Source organism: Coptis chinensis, chromosome 2 (genome assembly GCF_015680905.1).
Source record: "Coptis chinensis isolate HL-2020 chromosome 2, ASM1568090v1, whole genome shotgun sequence".
NCBI classification, from domain to species: Eukaryota; Viridiplantae; Streptophyta; class Magnoliopsida; order Ranunculales; family Ranunculaceae; genus Coptis; species Coptis chinensis.
In genome coordinates, this window is record NC_141457.1 from 107,792,455 (window position 1) to 107,801,038 (window position 8,584).

The 8,584-nt window shown below is 35.7% G+C and overlaps 1 pseudogene across 1 annotated transcript; it reads right to left on the reverse strand.

Annotated features, from left to right (window-relative positions):
- Nucleotides 1-225: 225 nt before the first annotated feature.
- On the reverse strand, nucleotides 226-4,174 carry LOC147520276 (lysine histidine transporter-like 8; annotated as a pseudogene). The gene is made up of 5 exons (XR_015212569.1): nucleotides 3,693-4,174; nucleotides 3,465-3,598; nucleotides 1,446-1,872; nucleotides 1,197-1,328; nucleotides 226-934 (listed from the first exon to the last, which is right to left on the reverse strand). The product of XR_015212569.1 is annotated as a lysine histidine transporter-like 8 (transcript).
- Between the last annotated feature and the right edge of the window lie 4,410 nt (nucleotides 4,175-8,584).

Consider the following 8,584-nt stretch of genomic DNA (forward strand, 5'->3'; position numbering starts at 1 on the left):
CCCCCAATCAATCTGAACTAACGAGAACTTAAGCGATCATTCGCATTCAATGCTAGAATTAATTAAGTTGTGGATTGGCGGAACTTAGGTCGGGTTTAGGTTTTAGATAGTAGATATCGTGTTGCATTGTGCTACTTGGCAGAATGATGATTGGAGATCCAGGAATCTGCTTAGTACAAAGTCATTTGTTTCAAAATGACTTGGGTTGCTCAATATACATACATAGGTATGGAAACAGATCAAGAAATACATTGTTACATATTTGTATCCTTAACATATACACCACATATACCAAGTAAATCATAATTGGGTGATATACTGATATTCATCAAAATTGTGGAATTTAAAGTTTTGAACGAAAAATTCAGCATTTATAATTTGCATTAAATTTACGCAACCGTCTAGTGATCAGTGTTAGTGGTTTGCTTTGTACACCATTGCTTGGACCTCACTAAGGCTTAAAGAAGCGTACGTCAATACCAGGCTCCACTAGACTCTTAATCCCTCCAGCAAAAACAAAGATACTAAGAATCACCCCTAAACTTCCAAGTACCAAGTTAAAGCACCACAGTGCACTAAATCTTTCTGGTTTCTTAATAGCAATCCACATGAAACATGGATATGCTAATGTGACGGGTAATGCTATCCCACCAATTACACCAGTTAAGTTCCTTATAAATGGTATTGCTACTGCTATAAAGAATGTCAAACACCCAAAGAATATTCGGAAACCAGCACGAATCCACCTTGAGCATGGTTTCATCTTCTTGCTTGTGTACACGAACTCCAAGTTGTCAAATGCAGGCATTGCGTAGATCTGGAATGCGGTTAGGCTATGAATCACCACTAATAGGCTTGTCAATCCCAGTAAAAATTTTGAAGTGTCGTGCTCATGGAGAGTGTGCAACGCCGTCAACATCCCATTTGCTGGTATCTGTCATCAAAATTTTGATGTAGTAAATTAAGGGTACCCTAAATTAATGAATTTTCATTCAATATTTATGCTAATGAAATCATATCAGGAGCTTTTAAGGGCTTCTGCTGAGCACAGGTTTGCGCTTGAAACCTGATCCAGATCTGAAATTGTCTGGGCCACAAAATACTAACCCAATATCAAGACTCTGCCAATGGAACTAGGATGCTTGGGCCGAATAGGGAAAAGTTAAAAAACCTATTGAACTGGAGTATGCTCTGACCTTATCACCATATGCCCAATAACCAGCTACTGCGAGTGGTAACACACACAATGCAATAACTAGATATGCAAAATTCACTGCTCTCATCATTGGCACGTGCGATGGATAGTTTTCGCTTGATGGCAGTGTGGCCTGCAAACAAATATATTCACCAATTATCACACGCGACATGCATAATATGTGTGGTACAGTGGTACTCTGGTATGTCTCGCTTACAACTTACAAGAACATTACAGCGTGCGATTTTACCTGTATCTCAAGTACAAGATTATGTCCTCTGAATGCAAAAGCAATGATTCCAAGTGCAGCAAATGTATCAAAACCACCAGCTATATCCAATTTGGGTTTCACGGAATCATAAGAGATCCCAATGAGCCTGCTCTTGCTAAGGGGGATAGCCCACAGTAGTATGCAGTAAAGTACTGCTGTGATAGCACCTATGAAAGAAATCCAAGCGATGGAGTTCAAATTGGGCCGCTGGGCTAGAGCAATAGCCATGCATATGAACACGAAGTAACACTCAATAGTTGTTAATGGTTGTGATTTGCATGTAAACCCACAAACGGTCTTGATAAAAGCCTCATGCTACCACCTCCGTTGAGGATAAGCATGACACACGCACCACCTGATAAATACATTATTGGAAATAGACCAAGAAGCTTCCCTGTCCTTGCACCTGAAATGCGGAAATTAGTGTCAAATTATTTGCGACAACATGATTTGGTAACACGAACAGTGATTGAAAATAAATGTGAACATAAGACGTTCTTGAAGTTATTTAGAATTGGTAATCACATATATACAGTTCCGTTCTTAAGCGGACTGTCGTGGATAGAAAAAGGTGGAAAAAGAGAGTGGGTTGTGAATTCAAGTTAAGACGTTGTTTTTATGGCTTGATGTTGATGAGATTTGAGTTGATTTACCCACCTTCTGATTCTCTTTATTTTACTGTTGTGTTTATTTATATGAAACTTGATGATGATCAGTTTGAAACTGTTCATTCTTGTTCAGACAATAGCTTGGCCTTTTCTTCTGCCTTGAGGCCGGCCGGGTTCCAACTTCCAACACCTACTAGGGAGTTACCAACTCTAGCGACAGAGTGGACTTGGACTGCTCAGTACGTCTTGTTTGCTAGTGCTCAAAACCATTATTTTACAATGGTTCCCAAGCTTGATGTATAGTTTAGAATAACGCGTCGTAATATCCAAGACCGTTTTTGTTTCGAATTTATAAATTTTGTGGTGCTTGAAAGAAACTAATGCTAGATTGCATGGTAAATTTGAAAATAGAAATGAACTATGTTAATTATATATCTCATAAATACTAAAATATGAATGAGTATTTGAAAATAGAAATGAAATGAAAATTTTGTGGTGCTTGAAAGAAACTAATGCTAGATTGCATGGTAAATTTGAAAATAGAAATGAACTATGTTAATTATATATCTCATAAATACTAATGCTAGATTGCATGGTAAATTTGAAAATAGAAATGAACTATGTTAATTATATATCTCATAAATACTAAAATATGAAGTTAATTTGCCTATCAAAAAAAAAATATGAAGTTAATTAAATTATTGTTATGATGTAATGTACTTGTAGGGATTTCTCAGCTTAACCTTTTAAACGAACAATATGATGCGCCTCAACTGTCATGGAGACCCATCCGGTGAAGCTTTTAGAAGTGTTACTGCAAGTACGCTACCTTGCTAGCTCCCTCCTTAGTCCCTTCTTTCTCATTTAGCTAATGGATTCTAAGCTTTTTGCAAATTTTAAATTTTGTGTTGCATATTTAAAATTAAAGAGGAGGGGAAATAATAAGAGGGAAAAAATAGTATATTTGGAGTCTAAGAATTCATTTTTTACTTTTGTAAAAAAAAAAATTTAATGGAAACACATATAAAGGAAAGATTTATGGAGAAAAAAGTGGAATGTTTTAGAGAGAATAAAACTTAGATTTTAATTAACTATTGTTAATCATTAGATAATAAAATTGTTGATGTGTAGTGGAGATGTGTAGTGTTGATGTGTATAGGAGGTAGATGATAAGATTTTGTGCCTAAGCGTTTCGGAGCGAAGTTTTTCTCTATATGACGACAGTATCAAATAAATAGCATATACGTGCAAGTCCTTTACGCTTTTCAAATGGCCTAATAACTTTTGTATGTACTTTTCATATGACTTTCTTTATTGGTACAGTGATTTTGCATTAATAGAAAATATTCCAATATATCATTTAATAGCTATATTTGGATCATAAACTTACCAAAAGCAGCCATTGAGAGATGGAGGTATCTGTTGAAGCGTGTCCCAGGTACTGATTCATGGAGTTGAATGAGTAACCATTTGGTATAATACTGCCACACAAACGCCATTGACAAACTTATAATTCCCCACGTCCTGTTAATGTGAAGCTTATCCCGTTATTTGTCTTCATTATCACATGCCTGGTAAATGAAAAACTGTACTAAACAATTATAAACGTTTTACTTACCATCCAAGTACTGAAAATGCGACCGGAAGCATTAACGCTTGAAATCCGATACCAGAATTAAGCGAATGGAATGCTGCGTAATAAGCACTCCCATTTCTGGACGCGGTGATGGGAAGCCATGCATCTTGTGGATTATCAGGCTCAGCATTGTCACCCCTGCCTTCTATGCTCACAATAATTTCTCCTATTGGGCTTTCTAAAAGATTTGGCAATTGCAGGTTTTGGCTGGGTTTTGTGTACTTGTATGTAGCACCACGGATCAGTGTAGAAGATTTGTATAGTGTGTGAAGATCCAAGATTGTAGGAAAAGGTTGATCATTTATTTGTATTATTACTTCTTGCACTTCTTCACCCATTGTAAATAATACTCTACGAGTTTCTATGCTGTATCTAGCTTCACTTGGTTATGAATTGAAGTAGCGTAAGAAACAAGAAATGTGATGTTTTATAAGAGAAGAGATTGACGTTGAAGGTGTGGGATATATATAGAGAGGGGATATATTGGTTAATACATAGATGCTGACAAGGTGAGAAACAAGTGTAGATTGCAGCGAAGGTATCAGCGAAGCAAACCTATTGACTCAAGATTGACTCAATATTGATTAAAGATAATAGTCATCAATTTGAACTCAATGAGCGAAGCACCCTATTGACTCAAGATAATAGTCATGTATTTGAACTCAATGAGTTTAATTAATGAAAAGAATTTAATTAAGGAAAATGGGTCCGCATTAGTATGCGCGTGCGTGATCTTAAGAGTTGCTCGACTTCACCATGGACGTCATTAAGCACCCATCACCCGAATGACCTAATGATGCATAAACTTTTGAGTCTAAACTTTTTGCGTTTTGTGGTAAACGATGAGGTATTTAAGTATTGATTGACTGACTATTGTTAACATGGTCAAATATTTGTAATCCCTGAATCTTGGTTTGAGCTGTCGACAATTTTGATTTCTATATAATATTGTTACGGCTAGAAATGTTACGAGATGCGATCCGAATCCTTCTTAATCCATTTTAACGGATATGGTTTATATGGTTGTGATTAGAATCCGACCCGAATAATTTTAATAAGATTTATATTTTGGTGTCTAAAAATTAATTTATATATGAAAATCATTAAAATATAAATATATTTTTTAGTGTTTTTTAATGGATATGGATATCTGAAATTCGACCCAAATCCGAATGGATCCAAATATAGTAAAGAATTTTGAATGAGAATCCGATTTGAACCCGCTCCATTTCCTTTCCACTTATGGATCCCCTGTATTATTATATTTCGGAACCAACTAATGCAGTTCATTTTCTATATATGACTGAAGGTATGGAAATCATAAAATATTTATGGGTCCCAATATTTATTAAGAACTAAGAACATGCACCAAGTAATAGTCTCAATTCTCAAATATGTCGATTTTGCTGGTTTACAACTGCACCATTTACCAGATCAGGTTGACTACCCTCCATTTAAAAACAACACTCTCTCTCTCAAATTCGTAAATGCGCTACGGAATATTGATAGTGGAGATCTCATAGATGGTAATGTAACCAACCTCAAAGAATGGCCGTCATTTTCAAGTCGTGTATATACTAAAGCATGTTGGCATGCTTTGTTCCAAAACTCCTAGTTGTGGAACTACTTCTTGTCAAAGTTGGGCACCTGCTATTGATCCATATTCCTTTTCATGGGCATGCATACTGTCATTTTTGTGGTGGGCAATTTCAACATTATGGAGATCGATCACTGGATTCACTGCACCAAAAATATCCCGGAAAATTATAGTTGAGCATCTATTAAACAAAAAGTACCAGAGACTGATATACTATGAGTCAGCGTACCAGGGGCAGATGCAGGATTCTCTCCCAGGGGAAGCTTGTAACTACTATTTTTTTTGACTTTTTTTGGAGGGAATAGTTATCACTATATTTGTTTATTTTGGGGAAGTTAGGGGGGCAACGTACACGATGAGCTCAGTTTGAATACATCATCCCGACATTTTCTTCAACGTGTATCTTCATTCTTCAATAACTTATTCCTTACTTTTATATTTTTTTACTTTTTATTTATTCCTTACTTTTTATGTATTTCTTTTGGAGCTCTTGCGGAATCATGATATCATCTATGATCCATCTAGGAAAATGAGGCATAGTTGTGGAGGGATATCATTGTAATTTGAACCAAACTTGCTATGGGCTTGATATTGGTTTGGGTAACTGGTTCAGATTTAAACAAATCAGGCTGGGCTTTGAGTTAATTTAGTGGATCCATGCCAGTTTATCGAATGGAAAAAACAAAAGTTTATCGAATTGAACAACAAATGTCACCATTGTCATGTGATACAATTTTCCGAAGAAAGAAAAAGTTCAATACAACTTAACAAGTTGCAATAAAAATAAAAAATAAAAAAAATTGTAACACATGACTTTCTAATTATTTGTAAAACTCGTTATCATTATCAATAAAATTTTCACTTAAAAAATTAAATAAACTCTCTCTCTCTCTCTCTCTCCACTTAGAAGTACGTATTTTTTAACTTAAAATAAGTACATAAGTTAAAACTTCACATAGAAAATGAATTCAAACCATATTTTTTGTGTGGATATGATGTACTCATCATAAAGATCATCTCTACAAAATTTCAGGTCTTTTGAAAACATCTAATTTAGATAAAAATTGTTATCATTTTTAAAGAGAAATTTAACGGTCTAAAAATGTCGATTTTTTGCAATCATTTTTTGCATAGGTTTGAGTTATCCAAATGAGCTAAATTTTGTAGAGATGATATTTATGGTGAGTACATCATATCCACAAAAAATCAGATTTGAATTAATTTTCTAAGTAAAGTTTTAAAATAAGTACGTACTTCTAAGAGCAGGGCTGTCTATATTAAAGCTCCCACAAAGGTATTTTTCGAGCTTCCTTAAAATTCTACGTCACTAATCTAAAATGGGTTTTAAGAAACCAACTTAAAATGGAAATCTTACTCCAATTGTGAGGGAGTAATATTCACATCCAATGAATATCAAACACGTGTCCAACATAAACAGAGCTACTAACCAACCTCAAGTTCTCGTCCTCCGAGCTCACTTCATAGTGACTCGACTCAGGCAAGCAATCCATTCAACTCGCGCCCCAGAGCGATGTCACCACCAACCGATCTCACATACTCGTCCTGCGAGCTCGCTTCGAAGGGACTCGAGTCGAGTAGACGATCTCACCCAGAAATGACCTCAATAGTGCTCAATCCTGTCGTTCCACAACGGCTCGTAACATATTGATAGGGAATAAAAACGCCCTAGCTTGGTAGTTTTGGGCCCTTGTTTTGGTATATATTTTTGGGTATGTTTTAGGTCGCATATATAAAGCTAAGTGCAGGGTTTTGAGAGGATTTATTTTTTATTCAATTTATTTGATCGACTCTTGGTTAAAGATCGACTTATATCGATTCTCGGTTAGAGATCGATTATTTTAGATTGTTTGAGAGCTAACGCTTCGCAACATCCTACATCAGTTAACACTGCTTCATCTGCTTAGAGTTGTAAAAAGGCCAACTCTGCTTGTGCTTTTGCGATATTATTATCCACATGATCAAAAACCTCTTTGTTCCAAGTTTTAAGCTCAGCTTTGAGCTTTTGTAGCTTCTTCTTAATTAACTATCATTATAGGACCACCAACTATTTCTTGATTCCAACAAGCCTTAACAGTATCAAGGAAGTTGGGATGTGAAATCCAGCATTTAAGAAAGCGAAAAGGAATATTTCGAGGTTGAGGAATGCGTACATTAAGAGCTACAAGTGGTGAGTGGTCTGAACCATATCTGCATTCGACTTTGTATTTCCAACCATTGTATTTCATTAGCCATGCATTGTTGACAAATGCCTTGTCTAATTTACTGAATATCCTCCTTTGCACTTGCTGGTTATTGGTCCATGTGAGTTGCATGCCTTCAGAATGTGCTTATATGAGATTACAAAAGTTGATGACCTCCCAGAAATCATGTAGAGAAGATCTAGTAGGATGCCGGCCACCTCTCTTCTCCCCATTTTTTATTACACAATTAAAGTCACCTATAACCATTGTCACCAAGTACGGTACGGGTTTAAAACGGTGTACTTGAAAAAAACTTAGTTCGTGTTTTAAACGGAACGTCTCGGGAAAAAAAACGGAAAAAAAAGCGTAAAAAAACATGGGGTATAAAAACGGGTTTAAAACAGTAAAACGGGTTTAAAACGTATAATACGTAAAATAAATGGTAAAAACCGATGATAAATAATATAATAGATAAGGAGTTTGATTTTTTATAAGAGTGGAAAAAAGAATGACACATATACCACGGTCAATAAGAACGTTTATACCACGGTTCTTCCAAAAACTGTGGGAAATACTTATATACCACGGCGGAAATTTCTTTGGTCATTGGTTTACTAGTATATGCCACAGTTACATGAAAACCGTGGGATAAGTTGGGCCATATACCATGGTTAGTTTTTTTTTCAGCATAAGAGTACTCCACATCCCCACTACCTTAAACATAAACAGTGGTATATAAATTTTCCACTTTCTACCGTGGTTTATCACTTTATGCCAAATAGTCAAATACGGCGAAAAAAAAAAAAAAATACAAAAAGATCACGAAACTCATTCAAATTGGATTCCGCTATTCTCTCGGTCTCTCCCCACAACTTCTACAGTTCTACGACTATTAGGATTCCCGCAACAGTGAGAAAACCCACCGTCACTACACCATAACAGTGCAAAGAATTGGATTTCTCGGAATAGACTGATATAATAGGAGGGAGCGAAAAAAATAGAAAACACGATCTAATATCCAGTATCCACTAAGTCATGGTCTCTTCAAACTCAATCTTCCACGATTAACGAATTAA